The sequence below is a fragment of the Hyla sarda genome, chromosome 2 (assembly GCF_029499605.1).
Source record: "Hyla sarda isolate aHylSar1 chromosome 2, aHylSar1.hap1, whole genome shotgun sequence".
NCBI lineage: Eukaryota > Metazoa > Chordata > Amphibia > Anura > Hylidae > Hyla > Hyla sarda.
In genome coordinates, this window is record NC_079190.1 from 110,530,322 (window position 1) to 110,545,889 (window position 15,568).

Sequence of the window (15,568 nt, forward strand, 5' to 3'; positions counted from 1 at the left end):
TAATACCAGTATACATGGAGGAATTTTACCACTATACATATTACCATATTACTGTTGCTAACCAAATCCTGTATACTTAGACCAATATTACCAGTATACAAGGAGGAAATATTCCCCCCATACAGTGACCATATAGTGGTAGATATTAGCTCTACACAGACTCTGCAGACCATATAAGGGATTACTTACAGTTACATCAGGTGACGTCTTCTCTCATTGGAGGCATCCACTTTCCGTTTTCTTTTCCTTCCGGCCCAGACCATCATGACGACTTCTTCCTTTCACAATTCATCTCCACAGAACCTGCCAGACAAATATTTTAGGCTCCACACTTTTCCTGCACCTATAACGTTCCATACAGTAATATTAGAGTGGCTAGATAAGTGTGTTGGGGAAAAGTAGGTAGGTCCGTCCTCCACCCATTAGGTAGTTAGGTCGCTCCAGAAAGTAGACAGGTCCCTTCACATAGTTCCCCTCATTACACAGGTGCCCGGAGTAGGGAGGTACCACCTTTATGTAGGTCCCCATGTAGATAGCTGCCCCCTGTAGATAGTTACACCCTGTATGCAGTAGCAGCCCCCTATAAGTAGGGGGTTACTCCCTGTATGTAGATCCCCCTGTATATAGTTGCAGTCCCCCACATACAGTATTATCCTCCCCTTTAGGTGTTGGCAGCAGCCCCCTTTAGGTAGTGATAGCCAGCAGCAGCAGCAGCCCCCTTTAGGTAGTGATAGCCAGCAGCAGCAGCAGCCCACTTTAGGTAGTGATAGCCAACAGCAGCCCCCTTAAGGTAGTGATAGCCAGCAGCAGCAGCCCCCTTTAGGTAGTGATAGCCAGCAGCAGCCCCTTTTAGGCAGTGATAGCCAGCAGCAGCAGCCCCTTTTAGGTAGTGATAGCCAGCAGCAGCAGCCCCCTTTAGGTAGTGATAGCCAGCAGCAGCCCCCTTTAGGTAGTGATAGCCAGCAGCAGCCCCCTTTAGGTAGTGATAGCCAGCAGCCCCCTTTAGGTAGTGATAGCCAGCAGCCCCCTTTAGGTAGTTAAAGCCAGCAGCAGCCCCCTTTAGGTAGTGATAGCCAGCAGCAGCCCCCTTTAGGTAGTGATAGCCAGCAGCAGCCCCCTTTAGGTAGTGATAGCCAGCAGCAGCAGCTCCCTTTAGGTAGTGATAGCCAGCAGCAGCAGCCCCCTTTAGGTAGTGATAGCCAGCAGCAGCAGCCCCCTTTAGATAGTGATAGCCAGCAGCAGCAGCCCCCTTTAGGTAGTGATAGCCAGCAACAGCAGAAGCAGCCCCCTTTAGGTAGTGATAGCCAGCAACAGCAGAAGCAGCCCCCTTTAGGTAGTGACTAGAGATGAGCGAATTTACAGTAAATTCGATTCGTCACAAACTTCTCAGCTCGGCAGTTGATGGCTTATCCTGCATAAATGAGTTGAGCTTTCAGGTGCTCCCGTGGGCTGGAAAACGTGGATACAGTCCTAGGAGACTCTTTCCTAGGACTGTATCCACCTTTTCCAGCCCACCGGAACACCTGAAAGCTGAACTAATTTATGCAGGATAAGTTATCAACTGCCGAGCCGAGAAGTTTGTGACGAATCGAATTTACTGTAAATCTCTAGTAGTGACAGCCAGCAGCAGCCCCCCCTTTAGGTAGTGATAGCCAGCAGCAGCAGTCCCCTTTAGCTAGTGATAGCCAGCAGCAGCCCCCTTTAGGTAGTGAAAGCAAGCAGCAGCAGCCCCCTTTAGGCAGTGATAGCCAGCAGCAGCCCACTTTAGGTAGTCATAGCCAGCAGCAGCAGCAGCCCCCTTTAGGTAGTGATAGCCAGCAGCAGCCCCCTTTGGGTAGTGATAGCCAGCAGCAGCCCCCTTTAGGTAGTGATAGCCAGCAGCAGCCCCCTTTAGGTAGTGATAGCCAGCAGCAGCAGCCCCCTTTAGGTAGTGATAGCCAGCAGCAGCAGCCCCCTTTAGGTAGTGATAGCCAGCAGCAGCCCCCTTTAGGTAGTGATAGCCAGCAACAGCAGAAGCAGCCCCCTTTAGGTAGTGATAGCCAGCAGCAGCCCCCTTTAGGTAGTGATAGCCAGCAGCAGCCCCCTTTAGGTAGTGATAGCCAGCAACAGCAGCAGCCCCCTTTAGGTAGTGATAGCCAGCAGCAGCCCCCTTTAGGTAGTGATAGCCAGCAGCAGCAGCCCCCTTTAGGTAGTGATAGCCAGCAGCAGCCCCCTTTGGGTAGCGATAGCCAGCAGCAGCAGCTCCCTTTAGGTAGTGATAGCCAGCAGCAGCAGCCCCCTTTAGGCAGTGATAGCCAGCAGCAGCCCACTTTAGCTAGTCATAGCCAGCAGCAACAGCCCCCTTTAGGTAGTGATAGCCAGCAGCAGCCCCCTTTGGGTAGTGATAGCCAGCAGCAGCCCCCTTTGGGTAGAGATAGCCAGCAGCAGACCCCTTTTGGTAGTGATAGCCAACAGCCCCCTTTAGGTAGTGATAGCCTGCAGCCCCCTTTAGGTAGTGATAGCCAGCAGCAGCCCCCTTTGGGTAGTGATAGCCAGCAGCAGCCCCCTTTGGGTAGAGATAGCCAGCAGCAGCCCCCTTTTGGTAGTGATAGCCAACAGCCCCCTTTAGGTAGTGATAGCCTGCAGCCCCCTTTAGGTAGTGATAGCCAGCAGCAGCCCCCTTTAGGTAGTGATAGCCAGCAACAGCAGAAGCAGCCCCCTTTAGGTAGTGATAGCCAGCAGCAGCCCCCTTTAGGTAGTGATAGCCAGCAGCAGTCCCCTTTAGGTAGTGATAGCCAGAAGCAGCCCCCTTTAGGTAGTGATAGCCAGCAGCAGTCCCCTTTAGGTAGTGATAGCCAGCAGCAGCCCCCTTTAGGTAGTGATAGCCAGCAGCAGTCCCCTTTAGGTAGTGATAGCCAGCAGCAGCCCCCTTTAGGTAGTGATAGCCAGCAACAGCAGGAGCAGCCCCCTTTAGGTAGTGATAGCCAGCAACAGCAGAAGCAGCCCCCTTTAGGTAGTGATAGCCAGTATCAGCAGAAGCAACCCCCTTTAGGTAGTGATAGCCAGCAGCAGCAGCCCCCTTTAGGCAGTGATAGCCAGCAGCAGCAGCCCCCTTTAGGCAGTGATAGCCAGCAGCAGCCCCCTTTAGGCAGTGATAGCCAGCAGCAGCCCCCTTTAGGCAGTGCTAGCCAGCAGCAGCAGCCCCCTTTAGGTAGTGCTAGCCAGCAGCAGCAGCCCCCTTTAGGTAGTGCTAGCCAGCAGCAGCAGCCCCCTTTAGGTAGTGCTAGCCAGCAGAAGCAGCGCCCTTTAGGTAGTGATAGCCAGCAGCAGCCCCCTTTAGGTAGTGATAGCCAGCAGCAGCCCCCTTTAGGTAGTGATAGCCAGCAGCAGCCCCCTTTAGGTAGTAATAGCCAGCAGCAGCAGCCCCCTTTAGGCAGTGATAGCCAGCAACAGCAGAAGCAGCCCCCATTAGGTAGTGATAGCCAGCAGCAGCAGTCCCCTTTAGCTAGTGATAGCCAGCAGCAGCAGCCCCCTTTAGGTAGTGCTAGCCAGCAGAAGCAGCGCCCTTTAGGTAGTGATAGCCAGCAGAAGCCCCCTTTAGGTAGTGATAGCCAGCAGCAGCAGCCCCCTTTAGGTAGTGATAGCCAGCAGCAGCAGCCCCCTTTAGGTAGTGATAGCCAGCAGCAGCAGCCCCCTTTAGGCAGTGATAGCCAGCAACAGCAGAAGCAGCCCCCATTAGGTAGTGATAGCCAGCAGCAGCAGTCCCCTTTAGCTAGTGATAGCCAGCAGCAGCCCCCTTTAGGTAGTGATAGCCAGCAACAGCAGAAGCAGCCCCCTTTAGGTAGTGATAGCCAGCAGCAGCCCCCTTTAGGTAGTGATAGCCAGCAGCAGCCCCCTTTAGGTAGTGATAGCCAGCAGCAGCAGTCCCCTTTAGGTAGTGATAGCCAGCAGCAGTCCCCTTTAGGTAGTGATAGCCAGCAACAGCAGAGGCAGCCACCTTTAGGTAGTGATAACCAGCAACAGCAGAAGCAGCCCCCTTTAGGTAGTGATAGCCAGTAGCAGCAGAAGCAGCCCCTTTTAGGTAGTGATAGCCAGCAGCAGCAGCCCCCTTTACGCAGTGATAGCCAGCAGCAGCCCCCTTTAGGTAGTGATAGCCAGCAGCAGCCCCCTTTAGGTAGTGATAGCCAGCAGTAGCCCCCTTTAGGTAGTGATAGCCAGCAGCAGCCCCCTTTAGGTAGTGATAGCCAGCAGCAGCCCCCTTTAGGTAGTGATAGCCAGCAGCAGCAGCCCCCTTTAGGTAGTGATAGCCAGCAGCAGCCCCCTTTAGGTAGTGATAGCCAGCAGCAGCCCCCTTTAGGTAGTGATAGCCAGCAACAGCAGAGGCAGCCACCTTTAGGTAGTGATAACCAGCAACAGCAGAATCAGCCCCCTTTAGTTAGTGATAGCCAGTAGCAGCAGAAGCAGCCCCCTTTAGGTAGTGATAGCCAGCAGCAGCAGCAGCCCCTTTTAGGTAGTGATAGCCAGCAGCAGCAGCCCCCTTTACGCAGTGATAGCCAGCAGCAGCCCCCTTTAGGTAGTGATAGCCAGCAGCAGCCCCCTTTAGGTAGTGATAGCCAGCAGTAGCCCCCTTTAGGTAGTGATAGCCAGCAGCAGCCCCCTTTAGGTAGTGATAGCCAGCAGCAGCCCCCTTTAGGTAGTGATAGCCAGCAGCAGCCCCCTTTAGGTAGTGATAGCCAGCAGCAGCAGCCCCCTTTAGGTAGTGATAGCCAGCAGCAGCAGCCCCCTTTAGGTAGTGCTAGCCAGGAGCAGCAACCCCCTTTAGGTAGTGCTAGCCAGCAGCAGCAACCCCCTTTAGGTAGTGCTAGCCAGCAGCAGCAGCCCCCTTTAGGTAGTGCTAGCCAGCAGCAGCAGCCCCCTTAGGTTGTTATAAGTAGCCCACTTAGGAAGGAATAGAAGAAAAAAAAAACATATTTACCTAGCTCCTGCACGGTCCATGGCCTCTTCTCTTCTGTCTTCTTCACCAGTCTGTGATCCGGCACATGATGATGACGTCATTCATGTGCCGGAGCGCAGAGGATGGAAGCCCGGGCCTCTTGTCGGCGCCTGCTCAATATGGGCGGCCCACAAGAGTGATTGACAGGGCAAGGAGCCAATGGCTCTTCGCTCTGTCAATCAGCCGAGCCCGAGCGCCGCATTGAACTATACAGACGCGCTTATAGTTCAGTGCTTCCTGGGCCGGCCATGGAAGCAAGAGATTGCTGTGTATACAGCGATCCCCTGCTTCTGTGCTGCGGCATCTGCAGGGGGGCTGCAGCGGGGGCCTTGGCCCCTTACTGGAGTACTGGCTGTACCCCTCTAACGGCGGCCCTGGCTGCATACAAGGTCCTGATACTAGTATCAGGCCCTTGTATGCAAGTGTGCATGGGTGGCCCGACCGCGCTCCGATCTATAAGAACGGGTCAGCTCGGGGACTGAGCACAGGCCAGCCACTGCCGGCCCCAGGATGAGCGGCCTACCGGGAATTTTTCCGATATCCCGGTAGGCCAGTCCGGCCCTGCACACACACACACACACACACACACACACAAGTTAACTGAAAGTGCAGGTAGGCTTTAAGATATTATCTCTGTCCTATCATGAGTGACAATTCACATCCTCTCCTGTGTCCTACCACACACATGATTTTGCAGATAAACTGTAGTTTTACCAGTAAAACCACACGGCCATTAACACAGATTAAGCTTTGGCTACACACTTTTTGTAGCAAGCACCAAATTACATACAACTCAATGGAGGGAATTTATTATTAACACAATTTTATGCAGAATGTGAAACCTGCTGCACAATGCGTTGTTTCCTAAGCTACTGAGTTATTATGTGCACACACCACTTAAAGGGGTACTCTACTGGAAAACATTATTTATTTATTTTTTTAATCAACTGGTGGCAAAAAGTTAAACAGATTTGTAAATTACTTCGATTTAAAAATCTTAAAGGGGTATTCCAAGAAAAAAGTTTATTTTTATTTTTTTTAACCCCTTAAGGACCTAGGGCGTATGCATACGACCTGGCTTTCTGGTACTTAAGGACCCAGGACGTATCCATACGCCCGTGGGAATTTCGGTCCCCGCCGCGCGCCGGGCGGGGATCGGACAAGGGTGACTGCTGATATCAATCAGCAGTCACCCTACGCAAATGCCCAGAGGGGTCATCCCCATATCGGCGATTGGCGCAAATTGCAAGTGAATTCACACTTGCGATTTGCGCCGATTCCGGGTAATACGGGTCTATGGTGACCCGGAATATAAGGGGATCGGGGTTGTCTAAGACACCCACGATCCCGCTGAAGGGATAGGAGTGAGGTGGCACCCCTCCTATCCCTGCTATTGGTGGTCTAGACGTGACCACCAATAGCAGTTCGGGGGCGAGGGGGTTAACTTTCGTTTTCCCTGTCCTGCCCACCCACAATAGGCGGGGCAGAATGGGGAACCGAAGGGGACCGAACGCCGAAGATCACTTACCCCTCCGGAGGCTGCGGGCGACAGAGATCGGCGGGCGGCGATGTCGTGTGTCAGAAGAGGACGGCTCCCTGGATACTATGGAAGACGGTAAGTTGATCTGGAGGGCTACAGTCTGAGACCACTATAAAGTGGTGTCTACACTGTAGCCCTCCAGATGTTGCAAAACTACAACTCCCAGCATGCCCAGACAGCTGTTTGGGCATGCTGGAATATGTACTTTTGCAAAAGCTGGAGGGCTACAGTTTGAAACCACTATACAATGGTCTCTAAACTATATCCGTCTAGATCTTGCAAAACTACAACTCCTAGCATGCCCACATAGCTGTTTGCTGTCTGGGAATGCTGGGATTTGTAGTTTTGCAACATCTGGAGGTCCACAGTTTGTAGATCACTGTGCACTGGTCTAGAAACTGTAGCCCTCCAGATGCTGCAAAACTGCAAATCCCAGCATGCCCAGACAGCAAACAGCTGTCTCGGCATGCTGGGAGTTGTAGTTGCGTACCTCCAGCTGTTCCATAACTACATCTCCCAGCATGCCCTTCGGTGATCAGTACATGCTGGGAGTTGTAGTTTTGCAACAGCTGGAGGCACACTGGTTGGAAAATACTGAGTTAAGTAACAGAACCTAATTGAAGGTTTTCCAGCCAGTGTGCCTCCAGCTGTTGCAAAAGTACAACTCCCAGAATGCACGGTCTGTCAGTGCATGCTGGGAGTTGTAGTTTTGAAACAGCTGGAGGTTTGCCCCCCCCACCCCAATGTACAGGGTACACTCACACTGACAGATTTCCAGTAAATTTCCTGCTTCAAGTTTGGGATGCGGCAAATTTTTCTCACCACAGCGCAAACTCCTAGCGGGAAACTCACCGTAACACGCCAGTGCGAATGTACTCTAAAAACACTACACTACACTAACACATAATAAAGGGTAAAACACTACATATACACCCCCTTACACTGCCCCCCCCCCCCCCCCAATAAAAATGAAAAACGTATTGTATGGCAGTGTTTCCAAAACGGAGCCTCCAGCTGTTGCAAAACAACAACTCCCAGCATTTCTGGACAGCCACTGACTGTCCAGGCATGCTGGGAATTTAGCAACAGTTGGAGGCACCCTGTTTTGCATTCACTGGCGTAGAATACCTCTATGTCCACCCCTATGTAGTCCCTAATTTAGTCCTCAAATGCGCAGAGCACTCTCTCACTTCGGAGCCCTGTCGTAGTTCAAGGAAACAGTTTAGTGCCACATATGGGGTATTCCCGCAATCGGGAGAAATTGCACTACAAATTTTGGGGGGCTTTTTCTCCTTTTACCCCTTATGAAAAGGAAAAATTGGGGGCTACACCAGCCTGTTAGTGTAAAAAAATGTAAAAAGTTTTCACTAACATGCTGGTGTTGCCCCATACTTTTTATTTTCACAAGCATTAAAAGGAAAAAAGACCCCCAAAATTTGTAACGCAATTTCTCCTGAGTACCGAAATACCCCATATGTGGGCGTAAAATGCTCTGCGGGAACACAACAAGGCTCAGGAGTGAGAGCGCACCATGTACATTTGAGGCCTAAATTGGTGATTTGCACAGGGGTGGCTGATTTTACAGCGGTTCTGACATAAACGCAAAAAAATAAATACCGACATGTGACTCCATTTTGGAAACTACACCCCTCACGGAACGTGACAAGGGGTATAGTGAGCCTTATCACCCCACAGGTGTTTGACAAATTTTCATTAAAGTTGGATGGGAAAATGAAAAAAGAAAAAAAAAATCACTAAAATGCTGGTGTTAACCTAAAATTTTCATTTTCACAAGGGAAAATAGGAAAAAAGCCCCCCCAAAATTTGTAACCCCATTTCCTCTGAGTATATAAATACCCCAAATGTGGATGTAAAGTGCTCTGCTCCGAAATTGAAGGCCATGTGTGTTTACAAAGCCCCCATAGTGCCAGAACAATGGACCATGGACCCCAAATAGTTTGGAATGGAAGTCAGGGGCCATGTGCATTTACAAAGCCCCCAGGGGTGCCAGAACAGTGGAACCCCCCCCCCCCCCACATGTAACCCTATCTTGGAAACTACACCCCTCACGTAATGTAATAAGGGGTACAGTGAGCATTTACTCCCCACAGGTGTCTGACAGATTTTTTGAACAATGGTCAGTGAAAATGAAAAATTAAATTTTTCATTTGCTCAGCCCACTGTTCCAAAGATCTGTCAAATGCCAGTGGGGTGTAAATACTCACTGCACCCCTTATTAAATGGGGGGTCCACTGTTCTGGCACCACGGGGGGCTTTGTAAACGCATATGGCCCCTGACTACCATTACAAACGAATTCTCTTTCCAAAAGCTCAATGGCGCTCCTTCTCTTCTGAGCATTGTAGTGCGCCAGCAGAGCACTTGACATCCACACATGGGGTATTTCCATACTCAGAAGAAATGGGTTTACAAATTTTGGGGGTCATTTTCTCCTAGTACCCCTTGTAAAAATGTAAAATTTAGGGGAAAAACTGCATTTTAGTAAAAAAAAAAAAATTTTTTCATTTACACATCCAAATTTAACAAAAAGTCTTCAAACACCTGTGGGTAGTTAAGGCTCACTGTACCCTTTGTTACGTTCCTTAAGGGGTGTAATTTCCAAAATGTTATGCCATGGGTTATTTTTTGCTGTTCTGGCACCTCAGTGGCTTCCTAAATGCGACATGCCCCCCAAAACCATTTCAGCAAAATTTGCTTTCAAAAAGCCAAATGTGACTCCTTCTCTTCTGAGCATTGTAGTTCGCCCGCAGAGCAACGTCCTAACATGGGGTATTTCCATACTCAAAAGAGATGGGGTTACAAATTTTGGGGGGCATTTTCTCCCATTACCCTTTGTAAAAATAGTAAATTTGGGGAAAAAACTGCACTTTAGTGACACATCCGATTTTAACGAAAAGTTGTCAAACACCTGTGGGGTGTTAAGGCTAACTGGACCCCTTGTTACATGCCTTGAGGGGTGTAGTTTCCAAAATGGAATGCCATGTGGGGTTTTCTGCTGTTCTGGCACCATAGGGGCTTTCTAAATGTGACATGCCCACCAAAGATCATTTCAGAAAAATTCACTCTCCAAAATCCCATTGTTGTTCCTTCCCTACTGAGCCCTCTACTGCGCCCGCCGAACACTTGACATACACATATCAGGTATTTTCTTACTCTAGAGAAATTGAGTTACAAATTTTACGGGGCTATTTCTCCTATAATTTTTCTCCTATAATTTCCTCCTATAATTCAAAAACTGGGGGTCTACAAGAACATGCGAGTGTAAAAAATGAAGATTTTGAATTTTCTCCTTCACTTTGCTGCTATTCCTGTGAAACACCTAAAGGGTTAACACACTTACTGAATGTCATTTTATATACTTTGAGGGGTGCAGTTTTTATAATTGGGTCATTTGTGGGGTATTTCTAATATGAAGGCCCTTCAAAGCCACTTCAAAACTGAACCGGTCCCTGAAAAATTCAAATCATGAAAATTTTGGGAAAAATTGGAAAATTGATGCTGAACTTTGAAGCCCTCTGATGTCTTCCAAAAGTAAAAACTTGTCAACTTTATGATGCAAACATAAAGTAGACATATTGTGTATGTGGATCAATGTATAATTTATTTGGAATATCCATTTTCCTTATAAGCAGAGAGCTTCAAAGTAAAAAAAAATGTAAAATTTTAAATTTTTTCATCAAATTTTGGAATTTTTCACCAAGAAATGAAACAAGTATCGACAAAATTTTACCACTTACATAAAGTAGAATATGTCACGAAAAAACAATCTCGGAGTCAGAATGAAAGGTAAAAGCATCCCAGAGTTATTAATGCTTGAAGTGACAGTGGTCAGATGTTCAAAAAATGGCCGGGTCCTTAAGGTATATTTGGGCTGGGTCCTTAAGGAGTTAAATCAACTGACTCCAGAAAGCTAAACAGATTTGTAAATTACTTCTATTTAAAAATCTTAATCCTTCCAGTAGTTATCAGCTTCTGAAGTTGAGTTGTTCGTTTCTGAAGTTGAGTTGTGCTGTCTGCTAACACCTCTGTCTGTCTCAGGAACTTTCCAGAGTAGAAGCAAATCCCCATAGCAAGCCTCTAATGCTTGGGACAGTTCCTGAGACAAGCAGAGGTGTCAGCAGAGAGCACTGTTGTCAGAAAAAAAAGAACAACTCAACTTCAGCAGTTGAGTACTGGAAGGATTAAGATTTTTTAATAGAATTAATTTACAAATCTGTTTAACTTTCTGGAGCCAGTTGATACATATTATATATATATATATATATATATATATATATATATATATATATTTTTTTTTTTTTTTTTTTTTTTTTAAGTTTTTTTTAAGTTTTTTCCTAGAATACCCCTTTAACCCTTCCAGTACTTATCAGCTGCTGTATGTTCCAGAAGAAGTTCTTTTCTTTTAAAATTTGATTTCTGTCTGACTACAGTGCTCTCTGCTGACACCTCTGTCCATTTTAGGAACTGTCCAGAGTAGGAACAAATTCCCATAGCAAACCTATCCTGCTCCGGACAGTTCCTAAAATGGACAGAGGTGTCAGCAGAGAGCACCGTGGTCAGACAGAAAAGAAACTTAAAAAGAAAATAATTTATTTTGGAACATTCAGCAGCTGATAAGTACTGGAATGGTTAAGATGTTTAAATAGAAGTAATTTACAAATCTGTTTAGATATGTTGTATAGATATAATGATCCGTTCCATTACATATCTAAAGAGAATATAGTAATTTTGTAGCATTTTTAACATCTGCTCATGTAATACATGAGAACTGGAAGTCATCCAACCACACAAGAATAAGTAATTGTGATTAATGTTCTGGCTTAGAGCTGGCTTGTGATATAGGCTATCCATGCTGAAGTATTTAGCTTATCACAAGCATTTAAGTGCTCTGTATTATGTGCACATTGTTACAGGAACACTACGGAGATGTTGTTACAGGGCAGAGTAAACTACGGTAGACACAATCGAACAATCCCTTTCTGCAAGGATTTCAAACACAGGCTATAAATAAGAATTCACACTTTTTCTCACAACTAGTTGCAACTCAAGTGAGCAAATACTACTTAGCACAGGCAGTCAGTTCATTCAGTATCTGTCTATATTTGTAGTCATAATGATGACATCTGGCAGCCATAAGTTATACCGTGAAAGTAGAGTGGCATCATTACATTCAACTTTATTTTAGAATTAAGAACTGTATTAATGTGATGAGGGTGTTGGAAGGGCAGATGGTATAATCCCTTACTGTTCGTGACACCAGGGCGCGGTTATCCTCTACACCACCTGAGGTATGGCCGCTGGTATCTGGGCCAGGCGTGGGGTAAATAATCACTCCGATGCAAGGTTACAGAACAACGGCACTTTACTGAGGCAGACAGATGTTAAAGGGGTACTCCGCTCCCCAACGTGTTACTCCGCTCCCCAGCGTCCGGAACATTGAGTTCCTGAACACTGTTTGTGGGCTTCCGTGTTCACACCCGCCCCCTCGTTACGTCATGTGACGTCACGTCCCATCCCCTCAATGCAAGTCTATGGGAGGGGGCGTGACGGCCGTCGCACCCCCTTCCTATAGACTTTCATTGATGGGGCAGGCCGTGACGTCACGAGGGAGTGGGCCTGAACACAGAAGCCCACACACAGAATTCAGGAACTCAATGTTCCAGTGTAAGGTGGAATTTTGCGGACGCTGGGGAGCGGAGTACCCCTTTAAAGACTTTACAGCTCAGTTCAGGCCCAAGGAGATGCTCAGTGAACTTTAGGGAGCTTATTGGCCTTGTCGTTGACTTGGACTGACTTGTGCAACCCATGCTGACTTTAGTAACTTGACAGACTTGACTATACTGGTCCCCTGTATTTATGCTTACTGCCAGGCTTTGACTTTCACCTGTAGGGGTTACTGGTATAAGCTGCATGGCTTATGGTGTTTAGGCCTTGGTCTCTCTCAGGAACACTAGACAACTCTCATGTCTTCACTGCACCTCAGCATGCACTAAACTGATCTAAGCTGACTCCTCCCAGCCATATAAGGGAGCAATTTGGAGGAATCCCATAAGTCACCAACAAGTCACTTGTTCACTTGCACCTTCCATGGTTACATAGACCTTGAGAACATAGATTTAAAGAGGCAAACAAAATAGACAATTTGGGGCTCAAGGTCACGGATATTTGATAATGTATTTATTGAATAAAATAATATCAACGTAAAATCATAAAATATGCTGTGTCTCGCAAGTCACAGGGCCCTTGAGAGTCTTCAGGATCACTATATACCTCTATACTAAGCTGAGGAAAGGACCTATGGGGGTCCTGAAATGCGTCCGGCTAATTAACAATTGAGTATTGCGAACACCACCAACTTGAACATATTGTGACCATACCCTAACTTTGATTTACATCATCCATTCTGTCAATCAAATGCTGGATAGCGCGCGCTGCAAAACACGAGGACGCCGCTGGGAACATAGTGCATGAGAAACACTGCAGTCCACTGAACTGGAGCCCACTACCATCAGCGCTGCGATACCGGCAGACTGCCTAGTCTCCAGCAGCGCTCTTTCTTGCAAAGAGAGCCGGCACAGGGACAAAGACAAGCACGCACAGAGATTAAGGTAAATTCTAATCCATTGCATATTACTGGCAAATGACACCAGAGATCCTGGCACAATAACAGTGGACCAGTGAGTCTACAAACTTTATCAACTTATAACATCTGGATAATATTCACGGCAGTACCATTATATACGATTATTGACTCTGAGAATATGAAATATAACTGGTCTCACTAAACATTTATATTCCAATATCAGACTGGTCACATTAAGTGCTTGGTTTTATGGCATTTTTCATTTTATTCTATTATAATTTTATATCTATATATAGTGATCCTGACAACTCACAAGGGCCCTGTGAATAGCGGGACACAGCATATTTTATGATTTTATGTTCATATTATTTTATACAATAAATACATTATCAAATATCCGTGACCTTGGGCCCCAAATTATATATTTTATTTAGTCTAATTTTGGACACCGTGGGTGTAGGTGTCAGATTGGGTAGCTCGGGTCTTTATTGGTGATTGGGTGTGACAAGAGCCTCTCCAAAACCTCTATATATACCATTAAAGAGACAAACACCTCAAAAGATTAACCAGCATATAATATGAGAACATTTAACACTTTAGAGTCCTGAGGAGGGATGTGGACCCAAGGGAACACTGAAAGGGAAGCCGCCACAGAGGATGGACAGGTGTACAGGATGACAACTCCTGTACTGGGCCACCACATTAATATATGTATAAAGGCCCTAAAACATTTTGGTGACAATGTCTATCTTCTTTGAATAAGGGTCTCCTGACTTTCCCTCTCCAGATGATGTTGGGAGAAAGAAGGATCAGACATGTTGAAGTTCAATGCTTAATCTTCTTGTTTTCCTGTGAGATAAGATACCACCAAGGGCGCCTAGCAGTATGACAGAATGAGCATATTGGAAAAAAACACCCTACCACTGAAGTATCCCTATAAGTCCTTGGGGCACTGCACAACAGTCACAACCGTTCTTTTCTCTCTCCTTTAAAGGAATAGCTGATGTCCAATCTGTTGCCCCACAGGATGAACCGGGGCCCCCTGCTGAATCTATGGACCTCCCATATTTGCCATTCAATTACTATTGTTGTATGTGTGGTTTAGAACCTCACTCTGTATATATTCTGCCACAGTGTTACTCTAGGTGTTACCCCACATCCCTCTATTCATGATCTAAAATAAATATTTGTTGTTGATTTTTGAATTGCTACCTCCACACCGGATGGCAATGAATACGATAGCTTTCAGGAGGACATATGCCAATTGATGGATGAGCCCTATTCTGTTTCTGCGCTTAGCTATCTCTACCAGTTTGGATGGTACTTGGCATTTTAAATGTGATAATGGAAACCTATAGAGCAGTGGGAGATGAGTTGGAGACATACAGAGCTCAATTTCCCGCCCGCCGGCATTAATGCTCACATTACAGGACCTTCTTCATGGATTTTTATGTGCAGAGCTCTATACTGAAGTGCGTGTGCATGGATGGCAGCTGTGCAGAGACCGAGATCTCTTAATGCCTCCTCCTCAACCCCTGCTGCTTCATAGCTGCCAAACGCAGTAGAAAAGACACATTCCATATACTGGAAAGTATAAGCCCTATAGATACAATGAAGAGCCACATTGTCGATTTGTTTCCAGCTCCTCTAAATTATTACACATTATTTGGTGTGAAGAGGAACAACATCCTTTGCTTCCATTCAACATATGTCTTACAGCTGAGTGTCACTGAAAATACATTGCTGAGTTGTTCTTCTAAAGTTGTGTCTACTGTTTTGGATATACTTTTCCTATGTAATGGCCAAGGGCTTCCCTGTCCTTTTGTTCTAATGCTCAGTGAGCGGAGAGTGTGCCATAATGCTGAAGGGAGAAATGTAATAACATTTAATAAGAGGTTTATAGAGCTGGGATGATGCATAAATCAAACTTTCCTCAGTGTCAGTCACAAAAAAGATCAATCCCACATTTCCACATCCACCCGCCTTCATCTTCTCTGATGGCTGTTGCTGGTTATCTAGTCGTGATCTGTCCTCATTCACCATCTTTGCCATGACCTGGAGCAAACTGTTCTTCCAATATTGACAGGACTTGAAATTACTCCACACTCCCTAAGTTCTCCTCTCAATACATAATCTCACTACTGCTGTGGAACAGGCATTTTTTGGCTTAGTGTGTATGGTGCCGTAAATCAACAGGCAGCAGAGATTTGACATCTGGATGAGATCCAAATAAATAGCTCTTACGAGAACAGCAAGACACGAAAGCACGCAGCTACCTACAGGGAGACAGGAAGGGAGAAGCTGAAAAAGAGGATGAAAAGAGAGTAGAAAAAAAGAATGGACACAATAGGCACTATTCAAGCTGTAAAACGACAAGAACACAGTATATTGTGCAAGTAAAGATCCACTTGTCAAGCAGAAAGTGGCCGCATCGTAAACAGTTCTTAAGAGCAA